Below are 19,716 nucleotides of genomic sequence, written 5' to 3' on the forward strand. Positions count from 1 at the left end.
CTGGCCCTTCAGTTCAGTTCCATTTATTGTCTGTGTTGGTTTACTCTTTCTAGGATTTTTGACATGGTCTCTCTGGCTTGGGAATCTGAAAATATTCCCTTCACGGACCATAATCTGTCCATCAGTCGGTCAGAAAATGTTGCCATTTTAATTTAATACAAGAAGTCTTGAGGAAATTTTATAGGATCTTCTTTTAAACCTTCCAAAGAACCACTATCCTCTTCTTCCCCCCCCGCCCCCCCAATGAGTTTCATGATCTGAGTTAAGAACTAAACTGTAGCTTGGAATGTAAATGAAGTTTGAACACATGATTAAATTCAAATGATTTGTTGCAAGAGCAGCGTTTACCATGGTTCACATTCAAAACTGAGCACTTTGCACTCTCTGTAACTGACTGTGGCACTACCATGGAATTGACACCATCACTGAAGGCCCTTCACACCATTAAAATTATGTAGTACACCTCTACCTCGATATAACGCTGTCCTCGGGAGCCAAAATCTTACCGCGTTATAGGTGAAACCACATTATATTGAACTTGCTTTTATCCACCGGAGTGCGCAGCCCCACGCGCCGCCCCCCCCCCCCCCCCCCCGGAGCACTGCTTTACCACGTTATATCCGAATTCATGTTATAGCAGGTCGCATTATATTGAGGTAGCCGTGTACTCTCACATTAGGTGAGAGGGACTGGCAAAGAAACAGCATGCAGGTCCTTCCAAGCCATCTATACCCTCTTAAGAGGGTGATCACACTTACACTAAGACAGTGGTCAGGGATTCCTGTGGAGGGGTTATGTAGGGGAAACTCCTAGGCTGGAACAGAACCCAATGTGAGGCTGGATTGAAATCCCATAGTTTATCCATGCTTTTGGGGAGTTGATGCTTCCCCATTTTAATCCTCACTAAATTTCCCTTTTTAATATGGCTTTATATGGAGAGGGATACATTTCACCCTTTAAAGCAAACTTCTCCTCTTCTCCATTCTGCACGGCAGATTTCTGTTGTAAATTTTGCTGGTATTCTGTATAGAGAAGATGCCTGCAGACTTGAGAGGAAAGTTTCACATGAGCCACTTAAGAAAGAATTTGTTTTATACTGTGATCTGAAAATTTCTAGCATCATTCAAATGAGTGAATACTGTAATGAGGCAGTCTGCTGGTTGCACTTCTTTGCCATTTCTACCTGAGAAAATCTAACCTCTGTCAGTGTCATTCCAGGTGTCCATTCATCCACTTATTGCTCCACTATTGACCGATTATACACAACTCAGGCTAGGTCTACACTGCAGTGGGGGTCCGACCTAAGATACGCAACTTCAGCTACGTGAATACCGTAGCTGAAGTTGCGTATTTTAGGTCGGCTTACCTGGCGGTGAGGACGCGGGAAAGTCGACCGCTGCCGCCGACTCCGCTGCCGCCTCTTGCCGAGGTGGATTTCCGGAGTCGACGGCAGAGCGATCAGGGATCGATTTTACCGCGTCTTCACTAGACGCGGTAAGTCGATCCCCGATAAACCGATTGCTACCCGCCAGATCGGCGGGTAGTGAAGACAAAGCCTTATTAAGTATTTTTATTACACTATCATCTTAGCTTCTTTTTTAATAACTTTTATTCCCAGCGGTCTGTTATATTGAATTTACAAACTAAAGCAAGCTAGAAATCCTGATGTTTTTGGCTAGTAAATGCATGGCCCGATCTATTATTTTTTTCCTTTTCCTTTTTGTTAATAAAGGGCCAGTTCCACCATTCCCATGGGAAAACCCAAATCAGCACCATTCCTCTCAGCTTGTCCCATAGTATTCTTCTGGGGTGGGGGGTTAGCTTCCCATATAAATTAAGGGGAGGAGGGGCCTGCCCACAGACCTTGTGGATCTTCCCTCCCTCCCACCCACCCCAACCCCATGGCTGCTGGAAACCAGGGATCGGTGTAGAGTTCATGTGCCTGAGCCACTTTTTGGGACTCTGCTCATACTCCAAGACTGAGGAATGCAACTCCATTAGACCCATACTGCCAGGCATACTCCACTGGCAGCTGCCCCTACAGCCTCATGTTAAGGGTATATAACTTTAATATGGATTTTCCAGGGACTCTGATGGGTTAATGCATTTCCCTCTGACCTCTGCTCCCTGGATCTGCAATTTCCTCCTGGAAATCCAGGTGCCCTTTACCTACCCGGCCAGGGGCAGATCTGTTTGTGGAGGGTCACCTTAGCTGCAGATTCAGGGGATACGATCTGGTCTTAGGTCTTCCTAGAAGGAAATGCCAATAAAGAATCAGAAAAAACTGCTACAGAAATACCACTAGAAATACTAAATTGGGCAAATCAGTTGAGAATTATTGCTTCAAAAAGTTGTAAGTACAATTTTACTGCATGATGTGAACTCACTTTTAATGTAAATGTTTTAGACATAAAAGTAAGGAAAAAAAAAAAAAGCTTTTATTCACCAAGTAGCAAAAGTTTCTACTGACTTCAGTGGGAGAGTAGGTATGCAGTGAATGTTGCATTCCTTGTGTTCACAACAGACATATAATAACTACTCATAAGTCTATTATATGCCAGAATTTCTGAGGTTAAAGTAGAACCTTTTGGATTAATAGGCAATGGCTTGACTTGTGGTTGGGCTTTACGCTAATTTTTATAATGTGTCTAAAATGCTAATCTGTGGCATGCCATCCAAAGGCTCAGTAGAAATTATTTAGTCAGAACTGGCTGTGGGGTTCGGAGGTGCTGTATCTTTTTTACTCTCCATATCTGGGGACAATGCTGACTCTATGTGGTTCTACCTCAGAATGGTTGGGTTTCCTAAAGCTACAAAGGACAACATGAAAAGAGAAAGTAAGAATGAAAGTGTGTGAGTGCTCAGTATACATGAACTGAACCACAACAACTTTTTGTTCAGCTCTAATAATGTTTTTTTCCAGTGATAGAATAAAATATTGTTGGTTGTAAAAGAAACTGTGCTACGATGTAATATTACTGAAAGCAGTTTGAAAGTAGATGGCAGCCATAGACTTGATCACGTCTTGGCCTTTTTTTTTTTTTTCTGCCAAGTGTAATACAGTATCAATCTAATATCTGATGTGTCTTTTATATGGGGACTATCCCATGTATGCACTTAAGGCTCTAATAGGACTTTTATATCTCTACATTTTACACTCAAGACAAATCTTTCAAATGATGTTTTTTATTTTTAGAATGGTGCATATTTATTATTTTTACAATTAAATAGGTGCAGCTAATTATGAAGAACCTAAAATTACAAACAAAACAAAACAGCCCTCCTTGTGTTAGAACCAAGGGCCTCCTTTCATATATTCCTGTGTTAAAAGAATTTATAAAATTTACATGGAAGAAGAGCCACTTTGTCTCCCAAAAGATATCTTATCACAATTCTGTATATTTAATTCATTATTCCTTCTCAAACACCAGGATAAAGAAAATAGCATTTTAAAAGTTCACACCAATTCATTTAATCATTTACAAACATGAATAAAATATGCAAGGACTGATAATTCTTTACAACGTAATTCATGTTCAAGAGTGCATGTGTGTATTCTACAATATATGCAATGTCTAAGTTCGTACAAGTCGTTTTTTCTAAAAAAAAAAAAAAAAAAAGCTATTTGAACTTAGACTCAAAGACAATTACACTAATCTAATTTACCAGTTTACTTGCAAACAAAGATTACCAGCAACATTTCAAACACATTTAGTCTTCAGATGTTTGAGATTGAGTTACTGTCCTATCTAAACCATTGTACAATTTTTTGCTATGTAGATGTTATGGCATAATCTAATAAAGCAATTAAAGTTACCACTCTGTTGTAATAAGAGAGCTTCAACTCCTCAGTAACTGAAATGCCCTTAACAAAAGTTCATTATAACTAAACTGCTCATTTGTAGCCTTAGTTTTTCTGTTTATCAATTTTAAGAGTCTTCTATAATCTTTATTCAGCACTAAAATGGAAAGACACTAAATTAATTGTAAATCCAGTCAAACCATAGAGGTATGTTATTTAAAACTTGAAAACAATTAGTATTTTTTTAGTTACTTAAAACAGTTGGTTAGTGCTGCCCTTTACTGGTTTGTAATGGTATATCACAAATCAAAAATAATGGTTAATTGACAAAATATTATGCAGATCTACAAAATGAGTATTATGTATTTGTCTAGTGCAATTCCATAACCCCTCGCAGAAATTAACAAAACCTCTCTTCTTAATCCAGCCTCTCCACTACTTACTTTTATTTATTTATTTATTTATTGGGTAAAACTTTTTCAAATAGTGGCTTTCACTGATTCTTCTAATGTTCTTATCCCACCCCACCATCGTGTTATAACCCACCAGTGAGATTAAATTGTTTTTCTTTCATTAAAGAAACTCATCATTAATAGAACAATGAAAAACATTCCCAAGTATTTTTTTAATTCTGTTAACTTGATAGTAACAGATTTTTATTTTATGTCCATGTCCTGTGCATGTGTAAATACCTAACATTACTAGGTCCACTTCTGCTTTTAATTCTTTCCATACATAACACACATTTTTAAAGAATTCTTAAAAAGAAATGGAAAATGCAAACCTTATTATATTCCAGTATTACTGAGTTTGATTTGGCAGTTAAATTCTTGGTTTTTAGCTAGCTATCAGTATGATAAAATAAGTTTGGGACATTTTAATTGAAAAGTGCTATTTAGAATAAGGAAAGATGTTATGCATGCCATTTACACTCAAGTGACACCGGATGACAGAAGGACCTGTTCAATTACTATTACTTTTTGTCACAATATATAAAGTTCCTCCTCTATCTTGGTGGGTCCTGCGCTTATTGGGGGATTTTCTTGCCTCAGATTCACCATGTGGGTTGGGGAACAGCCCAGAGACCTTCCCCTCTGGAAGAGCCCACAGTCCAGGTCAATGGGGAGGTTTGGAGGGAACCCGGGCCCGCCCTCTACTCCAGGTTCCAGCCCAGGGCCCTGTGGACTGCAGCTGTCTATAGTGCCTCCTGTAACAGCTGCATGACCGCTACAACTCCCTGGGCTACTTCCACCTGGCCTCTTCCAAACACCTTCCTTATTCTCACCACAGGACCTTCCTCCTGGTGTCTGATAATGCTTGTGCTCCTCAGTCCTCCAGCAGCACAACCTCTCAGCTCCTTGCGCCTCTTACTCCCAGCTCCTCACACTCTCACCACAAACTGAAGTGAGCGCCTTTTAAAACCCAGGTGCCCTGATTAGCCTGCCTTAATTGATTCTAGCAGCTTCTTCTTAACTGGCTCTAGGTGTCCTAATTAGCCTGCCTGCCTTAACTGGTTCTAGCAGGTTCCTGATTACTCTAGTGCAGCCCCTTCTCTGGTCACTTAGGGAACAGAAAACTACTCATCCAGTGACCAGTATATTTGCCCTCGACCAGACTCCTGTACCCCACTGGTCTGGGTCTGTCACAGTATATTGCAGTAGCACTTAGATGCTCCAAATTAGATCAGAATCTCATTGTACTAGGCAGTGTACAAACACATAATAAGAGACAATCCCCACCCTAAAGAACTTGCAGTTAGAGCTGGTTGAAAAACAATTTCACAAAATATTTCAAAAGATTGAAAATTTCTTTTGCAGGGTTCAAAATTGATCCATTTTCTGGTTTTTGAAAAAAAAATCAATATTTTTAGTCAAAATATTTATCAAAAAGTTATTGATTTTTTTTTTTATTAAAATCATTATTGAAAACTTGGTTAGAAAAAACACATTTTCTTTCTGAAAATTGTTTTTTCAGTAAATGAAAAATTTCAATAATGTTAAAAGATTTTGGTTATGTTGATAAAATGTTGAATAGGAAAGTCCATGGAAAATGTCACAAAAACAGAATTTCACTAAAGATGATAAATTTTCACAATTTTTTTTTATAAAGGCCATTTTAAAAAAAAATTGTGTGAAAAATGTGGATCATCTCTATGTACAATGTGAGGTCCCAATTTTGTACTGCACTGCCTTTGGAGCCCCATTAACTTCAGTGAGGCGCCACACTGGTACGGAGGTCTGATAGCATGAAGCTCAGCACAAAATTAGTGCCTAAATAGACAAGACGGACACAAGATTAGAGAACAGAAATACTGTCCTCTCCATTTTACAACTGGTGAACTGGGGCACAAGGAGACTAATGAGGAGTTTTTCAAAGGAGGCACTTAAGGTCTTTCACAATCTTCCCCCATGTGACTTGGCTGAGGTCAAACAGCAAGCCTGTGACTGTAAGCAATGACTGAATCAAGATTTCTTGATGTCCAGTCCAGTGCCTTGACCACAAGACCATCCTTGCTGTCAAACCATGTTTTCTCTCAATTAACAGGGTTTGGTCCATGTGTATCCCTTAAATATAGCACGCAAAATTGGGCTGGTGCACTTTTATGATGCATAAAGAAGGCCTGGAAAGGTTTTGTTTTTAGTGGGGTTTTACCTTAGGAATGTCAAGTCTGACCTTTCCTAGTTTTGTTGGGGAACTGTATGGGGTTTTCAGAATATTTGTTAGCACTTATGTCTTAATTGAAAGGGATAAGGAAGTTGAATCTTTAACAAAGACATCCTTTATCCAAAACATTCATTTCAGTTCAATAGATAGTAATTAAAACTGGTTTTTGGTTGATTTTTTTTTTATTTTATTTTTTAAGTCAAAAATCCCGTCCTCTTTCAGTAGTTCAGGTTTCATGTCTCCTGTAATGTCACTATTTCACTAGTTTTCCAGTAGTCATATGCTTGGCCTACACTAGAAAGATGATCCATTGGCAACAAATCGACAAACTAGGCAAATACAATTTAGATGGGGCTACTATAAGGTGGGTGCATAACTGGCTGGATTGCCGTACTCAGAGAGTTGTTATTAATGGTTCCCAATCCTGCTGGAAAGGCATAACGAGTGGGGTTCCGCAGGGGTCTGTTTTGGGACCGGCTCTGTTCAATATCTTCATTAACGACTTAGATATTGGCATAGAAAGTACGCTTATTAAGTTTGCGGATGATACCAAACTGGGAGGGATTGCAACTGCTTTGGAGGACAGGGTCATAATTCAAAATGATCTGGACAAATTGGAGAAATGGTCTGAGTTAAACAGGATGAAGTTTAACAACGACAAATGCAAAGTGCTCCACTTAGGAAGAAAAAATCAGTTTCACACATACAGAATGGGAAGAGACTGTCTAGGAAGGAGTACGGCAGAAAAGGATCTAGGGGTTATAGTGGACCACAAGCTAAATATGAGTCAACAGTGTGATGCTGTTGCAAAAAAAGCAAACATGATTCTGGGATGTATTAACAGGTGTGTTGTGAGCAAGACACGAGAAGTCATTCTTCCGCTCTACTCTGCTCTGGTTAGGCCTCAGCTGGAGTATTGTGTCCAGTTCTGGGCACCGCATTTCAAGAAAGATGTGGAGAAATTGGAAAGGGTCCAGAGAAGAGCAACAAGAATGATTAAAGGTCTTGAGAACATGACCTATGAAGGAAGGCTGAAAGAATTGGGTTTGTTTAGTTTGGAAAAGAGAAGTCTGAGAGGGGACATGATAGCTGTTTTCAGGTATCTAAAAGGGTGTCATAAGGAGGAGGGAGAAAACTTGTTCACCTTAGCCTCTGAGGATAGAACAGGAAGCAATGGGCTTAAACTGCAGCAAGGGAGGTCTAGGTTGGACATTAGGAAAAAGTTCCTAACTGTCAGGGTGGTTAAACACTGGAATAAATTGCCTAGGGAGGTTGTGGAATCTCCATCTCTGGAGATATTTAAGAGTAGGTTAGATAAATGTCTATCAGGGATGGTCTAGACAGTATTTGGTCCTGCCATGCGGGCAGGGGACTGGACTCGATGACCTCTCGAGGTCCCTTCCAGTCCTAGAATCTATGAATCTATAAACAACAGATTTCCGTGATATGTGCGGCTGAATATAGTTTAGCTGCAGATGTAGACAGAAAAAAACTGCAGTCAGCTCTGTTTCAGAAACTGAGGTTAAACCATGGTCCAGCCATGGTTGGTAAGGAAAAGGTACATTCCAGATGCTAGGGCAAACACCGGGCCAAATGTCAAAGCATGCTCTAAAGCATGGAAGTGCTAGAGCTTCTCAACAGTACAGTTGTAAAAACATTTTAACTTGGGAAAACAATGTATTTTCCCCTAACCTTGTTCTAAGAAATGGCTGAACCATTTTTGCTAAAAGTAAAAAAAAAAAAAAAAAAAAAAAAAAATTAGGCTGAGATGAGTGCTTCTATCAGTATAGTTAATGTAGTCCGGGGAAGTGGTGCTACTGCACCAACAGAAAAATGCCTTCTGTTGGCATAAGCTGCATCTACACTGGTGGGCACTGCTGGTATAGGTTTACCAAAATAACTATACCAGTAACATATTTTTAGTGTAGATGAGGCCATAGGGTGTTTCTGTCCCATCATGCACAAGCATGCTGAAATGGAGTTAAATCATTGGATATCTTTAGCAGGGGGGTTTTCCCTTTATTTTTGTGTTGCCTTTCATATTAGGGTTAAAAATGTGTGTACGTGTATGTAATTATATAAATAATTACTAAAATAGAGCAATAAATAGTATTAGAAATGTAGACTCAGAGTAAAGCCACTGGGTGAAAGATCAAAGTTTCACCAGCTAAGAACTTTTTTCACTTTCAGAATAATAAGGTAGACTGTGGTTTGGCACAAGCCCTGTATGTGAGGCAGCACAGAATTGCATTTACCTAGCAGCAGACTGAGAAGTAGATTGTGTCTCAATCTGCTTCCTGATTTCCCCTAATTCCAGAGAAGGGAAGGGCAAGCCCTGCACATAGCATAATATCATTCATCCCTGGTACAGTTGGGCCTGCGCATGGGAAGGACGGAGCCCCTGCCTGTCCACTTCCAACCAACCTGTCCAGGAGGTGAAGTGTGGCTCTGTGGAGGCTGTTTCTTCACCACCTAGCAGATATTTGGTCCAGTAGACAAAGGATTGTCTTATATCTCTTTACTCCTCTATGCAGGTGCACAGTATGGGCTACAATCCCTAGATTTATATCCTGTTTTTAGTTACAAAGACTGTGTTCCGAGCATGATCTTTTTTTAAAATGATGGTTGACTGTTTTGTTTTGTTTTTTAAAAGATGAATTGAAGGGTGAATTCACTCTTTTAAAAGAAAAACAGTCAGATTAATGGAATATTTGTTGAGACACCTTCTTCTTAGTATATGTGCAACATGTGTCAGGTGGCACGTGACCAGGATTCATCACCAAATTTGTTTCCGCTGGTTGGATCATTAGCTCCCCCCGGCTTTGGTCGGGTACTGACGGGGAGTGTGATATGAACACTGATCCATGCTCCCCATTGATCCATGCTCCCCACTGAAAGTGGCATTCCTGTACTACACATGGGTTAAGCAAAGTGGTTGCATGTATTCTGTTTTCTGTCTGTGATGGTTTGGTGTCTCATCTCACCACACACAGAAAACAGAATACATGCGTGGTGAGATGAGACACCAAACCACCACAGACAGAAAATAGAATACATGCTACCACTTTGCTTAAGTCAAGTATAGTACAGGAATGCCACTTTAGAAGACACATGTATGTATATCTGGGATTTGATTTCGCAATTATAGGCATGTGACATTTTATTAATTGTTGCAATATATACAGAAAATGTTAACATTCACTGGAAAACAAACTGCTAAAGCAAAATCTGAAAAATTGTCAAGTCTTTGTACATAGTGTCATGTGTTTGTTATTGGACACTGCAGGGATCCAGTGTTTATTATTAGAACAAGACACTTTTTCATATTTTGGGAATAGAAATCAAATCTTTATGTATTTTTATCAAAAATTTGATACTTAATTTTAACCCTTTTGTACACTGAGCTTGATTTCTCCATTTCTCTAAAAGTTTAATTTATGGAATTCCTTGGGCCTTATACTCCCGTGAACTGCATAAGAATAAAAACCATTCCTTCCAATAGGTCTGAAATGGTTCATTTTCTACCCAAACCCTAGAAATGAATAATAATGTTCCATGCTGTCCCAATGAGAAACAATGGGACTGGAATGAAAAATAAGGTTTATTAGACAGTCTTTCTTGGGGTTTGTACATACCTAATGTAGAGATCTCACACCAAGATGTCCAGCACACAGAAACTCTCATCCCTGAAACAAGATTGGGAAAGATCTCCTTTCCCTCTCAGGGGAAAAAGTCATTATCAAACTGCATGAAAATATAGGCAGGAGTAAAATGTCAGACTCGCGTGTACCTCTTTATGTATTGTGCATCAGTGCAATATCATACTCCCAGCTGGCCAGACAGATTAAGTTACACATTGGCTAGAAGGCTTTCAATAGCACTCTGTGCCTTTTCCACTAAAATTTCCCAGCATTGCTAACACTGGTCATCTCTGGCAATGGTAGCAAAGATGGGAGCCCTATTCTACAGAAGGCATTTGTGGCCTCCAGCATTTGTCATTGTCATCTATCCCTTCTCAGAGCAAACTTTTTACAAAGCATACCTGTGTGATGGAGGTTTCCACAGGCAGAGATGAGGTATATCTTTCCGTCCCCTGCCCCTGTGGTGGCAGTGGGGTGGTAAATGTAGTTTTGAGTGTTGTCTGTTCTGCTGTTTCACTGAACAGTTTTAGGGGTTTGTGCCCTTCCTACTGAATGTAGTAACCTCTTGATTTTGTTCACGTATCTCCAGTGCAATTTTTCAAACATTCCTCTTCCACTGAGAGCTAAAAATGAAGCAGCTGGAGGTAGTAAAGGTGCAAGCCCAGATCAACATTCAAATCATCACTGATCGATTGACTGTATTGGAGGTTAAACTACTACGGGCAAAGCAATGAGAAAGCAGACAGGCCAGCTCTGCCCTTGGGGAAATCTGCTGCTGTTTGGAGATTTGCACCCTTTGCCTCAACTATAGCTGGGTGGTTGTGGAGGGGGAGCAGGTTAGCAACCCTCCTCCTGCTCTCTCGCACACAGTCTGCCTGCTACTTTGTTCAAAAAAAGTCTATTTCAGCTGCCAGTTGGAGAGTTAGCAGTGTGTGCTCAACGCATTGGAATAGTGTGTGCTCCTTGCATAGCAGAGTGTGGAGTAGAAAGTTGCACTGCACAAAGGACCCTAGGACCGTCACCTGAGCCATTCTTCCAACAAAGGGCTTGCCCCTCAAAGCTGCTCACACCTCCTATAAAGTGCTGAGTGCTCTCAGTTCTCATTGACTTCAGTGGATGTTGAGTTTGCACAGCGTGCGGGAGGGGGAAAATCAAGCCCAAAATGTATGCAGCAGTTGCCATTGTGCAGTGGGTCAGTCGGGCATCAGCCCTCCTCCAGTGTGAAGGAGGACAGCACCCAAGATACAGGTACCCTGTCACACCAATGTCTAATTCTTTCATGGAGCTTTGGGCTTCAAATACTGATAGATTTAAATGCTATCAGTATTTTTCAGATGACAAAATTCCCAGTGTCCCTAAATACTTATAGGCACAGTAACTCTCTGCTCCATCCCACTGGGAGAGTTGTAGGTAACTGGACATGGGGAATACACAAATACCTTTACAGTTTCCTTAGAGACAAAGACACAGGATAGCTCAGGTAATGGGAGATTCATAATGGCCCATGGGATGACATTTAGAGATGTGTGCAATGGCCACAACACAGCCTGAAATCATGCAAAACTTGATTAGGGTTTTGTTACAAATTCCAAACTCGGCCTAGTTTCACTGAAAGGTTTGCAAACAAGGATAGTGCTTCTATAGTCGAGGTGTGTGTTGTTGCAGTTAGGTCATTGCCGTGGATAAATACCCTACTTAAAAGTGCCATACTAGGTCAGACCAGTGGTCTAATTAGTTCAGTACAGTAGAATCTAAGAGTTATGAACACCTCGGGAATGGAGGTTGTAGCTTTGGAATGTACGTAACTCTGAACAAAACATTATGGTTGTTCTTTCAGATGTTTACAACTGAACATTGGTTTAATACAGCTTTGAAACTTGACTATGCAGAAGAAAAATTCTGCTTTCGCTTTATTTTTTAGTAGTTTAGGTTAACACAGTACAGTATTTGCTACTTTTTTGGGGGGTGAGGGGGTCTCTGCTGCAGCCTGATTGTGTACTTCACGTTCCAAATGAGGTGTGTGATTGACTGGTCCGTTTGTAACTCTGGTGTTTATAACTCTGAGGTTCTACTGTATCCTGTCCGACAGTCCAGTACCAAAGGCGTCAGAGCAAGATGTAAGAAACCCTGCTGTAGGCAATTATGAGAACCTAATCTGCAGGGAAGTTTCACCCTATCCCCCCATGATTAGAGGTTGGTTTAAGCCCTAAAGTTTGCACATTTATATACATCCAAAGCTCTTAAGGGGTTGGGATCCCCCCCCCCCATATTTGTTAAAACTCTGGATATTTTCTTGTTAGACATATATAAATGTCTCATCTTCTTTTGAATCCTGCTAAACTCTGGTGTTGATGTCTTGTGGCAATGAGTTCCACAGTCTCAGTAGCTATGGTCATTCTGTTAGGCACTATTCACAATGGAGCTGTGTGAAACTCAGCAGTTTTGTTTCACTGGTGTTTATGCAGTTTCTTTTTCATTGTGGGTCTTCAATCACGTATAGTTTGAGCTTCTAGTTCTAACAAATATAAAAACTCAAAGGGAAAATGAGTCCAAACCACTGGATTTCACCTGTTGTCCTATCACAATCACAACTTGCATGCAGTTTTGACAAAGAACTATACTTTATGCAGCCTCAGGTTTGCCTTCAGCCGATGCTTTAGATAAGGAAAAATGCAATCATTCTAGCTGCAGTAGGGCTCTTCCTGACTCCTTCACAAAAAATCTTGAAGCCCTCCCTGCTGGGTCCTTGCCGAAATAGAGAATGTTTAGCTGCTCCTGTTATTCCAGAAAAAGTCCAGTTCTTGAGACTTCCGTGTTCAACAGAGCTCAGATCCAGCCAGATTCAGTTGCCAGATACTGGGAGGTCGGGATGGGTGTGGGTTGTGATCTGGATTATTTTGATAGATTAGGAGAAGCTGCATGTGACCTAAATTTAGATGGTAAAACTGGGGACTATGCAGACCCAGTAAAAGGCGATGGGTGCCAAATTATAGTTTTTGATTCTTTCTTGTACCAGAATATTTTGTGGTCCTTCAATGTCTTGTTTTATGACCAAATTTTGCCAGGATCCAGATGCTGAACCTGAGTTTTGTGGTACTGTTGTACTGGGAAGCTTCAGGGTCTGTGTTTTTAAGGTGCACTAATAACAGCTAAACATGTTTTCTGATCAGGCATGAAACATAGGTAGATGGGGCTAAAAACTGCCAGGATCCAGCAGGACCCACCTGATGGATCCAGGGTTTGGCAATGCAACTGAGGTGGGATGTATCAGGGTATTTGGTGCAATTGGAACAGCTAGGCTTGTTCTTCATGGAATTTGGAAGGCTGGACTAAAAATTGTCAAGATCCAACTTGTACCCTGACCCTTTAGTCCATTTCTGATTGAAGGCTGAGGCTTTAGTGTCTTTTAAGCCCAAGATCTTAAAGGCTTTTCCTAAGAAACAAAAAGGAGGTGCAAGGGGGGAATGCAGCAGGAGATATAATCGGTGTCATGAGTTAATAAGGGACTTGTGCGAGTGGCAGGCACGGAAATGCGGGAGAGAGAGATGGAGATCTAAACGGCGTTAGGACCGCTCGGCGCGCTCAGGTCTGGAGGTGGTATAAGGTTTGCAATCCCTCTACTTGCTGGCAGTTGCAGGAGAAGATTGCTTTTAAGTGAAACGTCCCTGCCACCTCTGAGGTTTCATCCCCCTTAATAGTGTCCTGCCCTTAAGTTTGAGAGCTCCTTTTGCGATGCAGGGTCCGCGCGAGCGCTGAGGAGGGAGCACGGGAGATTTCCAATCTAGAAGAATCGCTGGCATGTATATTTCATCCGATGGACTTTCCATGTGTCTCATCTCCCTGCCATCAACGCTATATGCAGTGACACTTTTGACTTGAGCAGAGGAATGCGCGGAGGAAGCTCCGGCGAAACTGGTAGGAAAGGATCTCCTCGGCGCCACTGCTAATTGTCGTGATTTATGTCCCCTCCGAGTACCTTCCACGGCTTCATCTAAAATAAAACGAAAGCTGGGGCCAGCCAGGAGCGCAGCCTTTGCAGAGCGTCTCGTCGCGGAGAGCCAGGGAACGTCCTGCAGCTTCCCGGAGCCCCAGTAAAAGTTTAATGCAAAGAAGTGGCTTGGGCAGACGGGAGACCCGGCGGTGCAGCGGGGCTGGCAGGAAACCCTGAGCGGCTGCTGCTGACTTGTTCCAGGGGGAGCGTGGGTCCTGGCTCCCCTTCTCTGATCTGCCCTTCGCCGAGCTTTGCAGTGGAGCCGGAGGAGTTCCTCCCCCTTCGCCCCGGGGCGAGCTCCGCGGGGCAGCTCCAGGGCAGTGTACAGTTCCCGGGGCAGGGGCGGAGAAGGGGGCTCCGACCTGCCGGCTGGCGGGGGCTGCTCTTCTCCAGCCCTTGAACTCCTCGGCGTTCCCAGGAACTTTTGTTGGGCGTGCGGCACACGGCTGCCAGGCTCCCCGCGGCTGGGGGACGGGGCACAGCGGGCGGAGCAGCCTCCCACCCCTGCGCCGCTGGCTCCCATGCTCCCGCTGCCGGAGGGGGATGAGGCTGGCAAGGTCCCAGGCAGCGCGGTGTCCGCTCTCCTCCCCGCTCTAACGAGAGGGATTGCTCCACATGGTGAGTACAGCTCCTTCTTCCCTGCCTCGCTAGCGAACCGCTGCTGCCTGCCATCGCCATGCAACGGGCGGGCAAGAGCCATGGCTGCGGGCGGGAGAAGAACTCTGCCCAGCCCCTCGGGAGCGCCCGCTGTGGTTGGCTGGGGGGAAGAGTTGGGGCTGGGCAAGCTGGACTTTGCTTTGAAAAACTTGGCTGCCCGCAGCCCCCGGGGGCTGGCGCGGTGGCTGCACACGCTGGGTCTTGGAAGCTGGGCTGTGGGAATCCCGCGCGCCGCGCTGGGGCAGAGGGCTGGTACCGGCCGGGGTATGGTGGAGTGGTATGTGTCCCTGGGTTTGCTCCTAGCGGATAGGCGATGGGAGGGTAGGGAGAATTGCATACACTGGTAATTCTGCCTCTCGGTGGGTTTAGCTTGAATACCGCTATAGGGCTCTCCCTCGGAACAGATCTACATGGATCAGGTGGAGCTATTGCCATCTTATTGGACCCCACGTAACCAATTAAGAGATTTAGCAGGAGGGTGGGGGTGGAATTTAGATACAAATAGAAACTGCGCCCTCTGCTGTTGCTGTGGGCTCCTCGCTGGGGAGCACATTTCTGTACCTGGTTTCCAGTACATTGCCCCTGTGCTTTGCAAAGGGAGGAAAATTACTAGCGCGTATTTCAAAGGCGCTTTCGTTAAAAGAGCAGGCGATTGCTCGGTTTGTTTTTGCATCCTGAATGGGCACCTGTAGACACAGGTATTGCTCCCACCCCTCCCCCAACCTACAAGTCGATTAATCCATTTCTGATACATTGTCATGCCATTGAAACTCCTCTCTGGATTGTTTTCCAAATGAGCTATCCTCCTACCTCAAACATCGAATTACATTTTGGTTCATATACAAACCTTCAATCTGTTCTCATCAGTTTCCCGGCATGGAAATCAGCTGTGCACTTAAAAAAAAGATGGAGGGCATTAACTTCAAACCGGGAAGTAAAAAAAAAACCCAAACTGAAACACATCAGGATTTTACAGAACTGTGGAAATGATTGGTTATAACTTCCGATTTTTTTAAAATTAAAAGAGTATTAAATAAGCCACCAAACTAGCAAAGGAGGGAATGAGTTTTTGAAGTGAATTCAGGAGGATTCTGCCAAAAGGGGGTCATTTGCTTCAAACAGTTTGCAGTCTATGAATAAAGATTTTTCTGCAGAAAAATATGATCAGAAATCTAATAAAAAGGGTGGAATTAATGGTTTGTAGAATAACCCCAATCCCATGGAATTGACAGTTCACTTATTCAACTAGGAATAATTCCCTGCTTCATATTAGAAATGACAAGCAGTTTACATAATCATTCAAAAAATAAATGAAAAATCATTCATCAAAAAAACAAACACAAAACAAATGATTTGCTACATGCTGAATAGCTAAGGCCAATAAAATGAATGGTCCTGTATTCTCTCCTAAAGTTCGTATGTTTGTTGGCTTTAATGAACATATTTATATTGCTGTGCATTAGGCATTTCAATATTTTGTATTCAGCCTAATTTTTTGCAAAGATCTGAAAAGAGGAAGTGAATTAAATAAGTGGTACAGATGCTTTTAAAGAGGCAGCAAGTTACAGTTTTGCCTCAAGCATAATGCAACCCAACGTTTAGACACTGTGGCCTTCATAGGTAAGACTTCACATTTTTTTTAATTTACATGGAAAAAAATCAAAGGTGACTGTTGGTGCTTTAAAGGATGTTTCCCAGACATTTTTCCACCAATTAATGTCAGTAGCCTGATCTTTCCTGTTCCTTGTCATCTGCCCTGCACCGCAGTGGCATTGATAAGGAGTGGAACCAACTTCCTGATTAGAGGTGCAGAATTTGGCAACAGCACAAAACAAAATAGAGGTATTTTAGTGGGGTTTTTTTGTTTTTTTTGTTCCCCCCCCGCCCCCAATGGTAAGTCCTTAACATAACTTTCTAAAGCTGCTAAAATTATATTGAGTTTACACCACAGTCTGAAGACTTTACTGTCACTACACAATAGATGATCTATGAGTAGCTTTTGACAAGAGCCTGTTACTTTTTCTGTTAGGAATCTTATTTCTGTAAACTGTTTTGATCATAAGTGCATAACACTTGCAAAATAATGTAATTAGTGCTACAGAGTTGACTTAACCAATAAAAGATGGTTTAAAAAAATTACAAAGGTTTTATATTAAGAACTTACAGCAGTTAAAAATGAAAGTTTATGAAGTATTTTCATTCCACGCTGAATGTTGATGATACAGCATAAGTGGTAATGTTCATGTGCTATTTTACAGGACAAAGAAAGATTTAGGGCAACCTAAAATTTTTGTAGGGTATTTTAGAATCCCTAGTTTTATTTTTAGAACTTCATATTCTGTTGTCTTCTGTTAATAGATCTTAGAAGTCTTATTACTCCTTTCTCCTAAAATAGAGAAGAAAATTTTTCCATTTTCATCAAATGTATTTAACTACTTAATAGAAAAAGAATGTGAAGTTCTTCTAGTATAAGTATTGATTTTGAAATATCCTAAGAATTTTTAGGTGCTACATTTAATCAAAGATAGGATGTAATATAATTAAACACATGAACATATTTAATTTGCATGGATGAATAACTGCATTTATGAAATGCTCAGATTTAATATCCCAATATGTCAGTATACCACTGTATGACAAGTTTCATAAGTGGTAACAGTGAAAATATATATCAGATACCGGTTGTATTTTGTAGTATACACCATATTTTATTCATCTTTGAAAAAAGTGATTTAGAAATTATAACCAAAGCAACCAAAAATCACCTTTACTTGTATTTTATAGGAAATATTAATGTACTCTGATTGTAGATGCAAAATTACAATAGATTTCACTTTAAACTATTTTATATAGTCCTACTATTATCATACACAACTGCCATTGACTGAGGGTTTTTTTATACCTCTAAATGTTGTTTCTTACACCAGCAGATACTGGAATATGTTATCAGATAACTGACTTTTCACCTTTCTTTCTAATTCATGGTCTGTACAAGAAACGATCATTAGTTGCCATTTTATGAAATCTACTGCATAACTGAGTTTTTGGGAGAAAATCTATAATGTAAGTACAGCAAGTTCTCACCAAGAGACTTCTGCAACACAGCGAATGCTAAGCTGCTAGGTGACAATTTTTATAATGAGAAAATTATCATAGTGTGTGTGGGAGGAGGGAAATATTCACAGTGACCAAAACAGATACAAGGAGCGGTGTTTACTAGCATATCCTAATAAGATTTGACAGCTTCTTTTACCATAATTAATTACTGCTGGAATATACTTTTTGGCTGGAGTTGGGTGGGGGTGGAGGGTAACTGAGCAGTCTACATAATTAAAATGCTGTGTGATGTTGGCCTGACTCAAGTTAGCCACCTGGAAACAGATTCATGCGTGTAAAGCCATTTTTACAGACGATTTTAGTCTTGGTCAACTAATGCCCTTCATGTAGAATTGCTGATACAGAGGTATACATGAATTTATATTATGTGGTATATATCCACTACTTTACATACAGAGAAATAGTTTGGAAGAAAGCAGAGACAACAGGGACTTCAGCATTGTTGCTCCACAGTTGCCCAGGGAATGCCTGCTGTTTTTCAGGCAGGAGTTAAGGCACATGTGAAAATTCAAAGGCCTAAATGTTCTACAATTAATACAGTTATTGCCAAGAAATGTTAGCTCCAGTATAGCATGTGCCACAATTTTATTGAATACAGCTAGCATAATCAATTTTTCCAGTAGTTTGCAGTCGCCTTTCCTTCTGTCAGTGAAGATGTCAGTCTCTGTATGTCAGACCCTATGGATCGTTTCAGTTTAACACAGCAGAACACATGGTCAGTTGCTGAAGAGAGGACTACAGGGTACAGAGGATTTGGGCACAAGAAATGCGTCGGTTATTATGTTTGGTGCGTTTTACTCCATAGGGCCAAATGTAAGTGTATTCATGAAAACAAATCTTGGTTTATATTACCCACAGTTTGCCATGCAGTTTAGAGCTACAATTGGTATTGTTTTAAAGTTCAGAAATGTAATTTTAAAATTTTTGCAAGGTAATTTTTTTTAAAATTAGATATGTTTGGGAATAGACAACCAGGAACTAGAATACACATAATGAATGACACTGCAGGCATAAATATAATAAAAACAAATTGTGTAGCTCTATTATAAAAGCCTCTGTGACCCATAGCATATGATATTTAATGTGCTTTGGTCAATATCTTTCTCTGTCAATGGGAGCTCATTAAAAGAAGATACTGCAGAGTAACTGAACCATGCCATATTAGTTCTTGCCAAAGCCTGACATTTTTAATACATTAATAATATATCTGTAATATAATGGAAGACTATTAATCACAACTGGTTATGTGCCAGAAATTTAAGCTATAATTGGCTGCTGCTTGTCAGGATTGTCCATCACTCAGTCCTATATCTTCCCAATACTCAAATATCTCGCACTCCTCTGCACTTTTTCCTTGTCAGTGCACTAAATTTGATCAATGTTATAGTCTATAATTCTGTGTAATGACCATCATTATGATGCTGACTTTCTTTAATGAGAATTGGTTATATGGTGAGAGTTGTAGCACAGTGGGTGTTGAGATAACAGCTAGCTTCGCATTCATTCTCAATAGCTATATTCTCAATTCCAGTTAATACATCTGTTTACAGCCCTATCTAGTCCCACTTCTTTGTAGATTGGCAGTGACAACAGGTTATAGAGGAAAAGAAAAACTAGCAAAGAAAACATTAATAAAGAGTATATTTCTGACTAAATGAGAGGCTAAATTGAAAGGCTGTTTAAACATAGTAACTTGTTGTTGTTGTTTCTATACAGTAACTTAACATTCACTTACTAGTTTTACCAGCTTTGCCTAAGCTCAAAATAGTTTTTCTCATCCTTCAATACTGAATATGCACTGATTTGTCATGATCGTTTAAGAGACTTTGTAAGTTTTTATTTAG

This window comes from Emys orbicularis, chromosome 8 (assembly GCF_028017835.1).
Source record: "Emys orbicularis isolate rEmyOrb1 chromosome 8, rEmyOrb1.hap1, whole genome shotgun sequence".
NCBI lineage: Eukaryota > Metazoa > Chordata > Testudines > Emydidae > Emys > Emys orbicularis.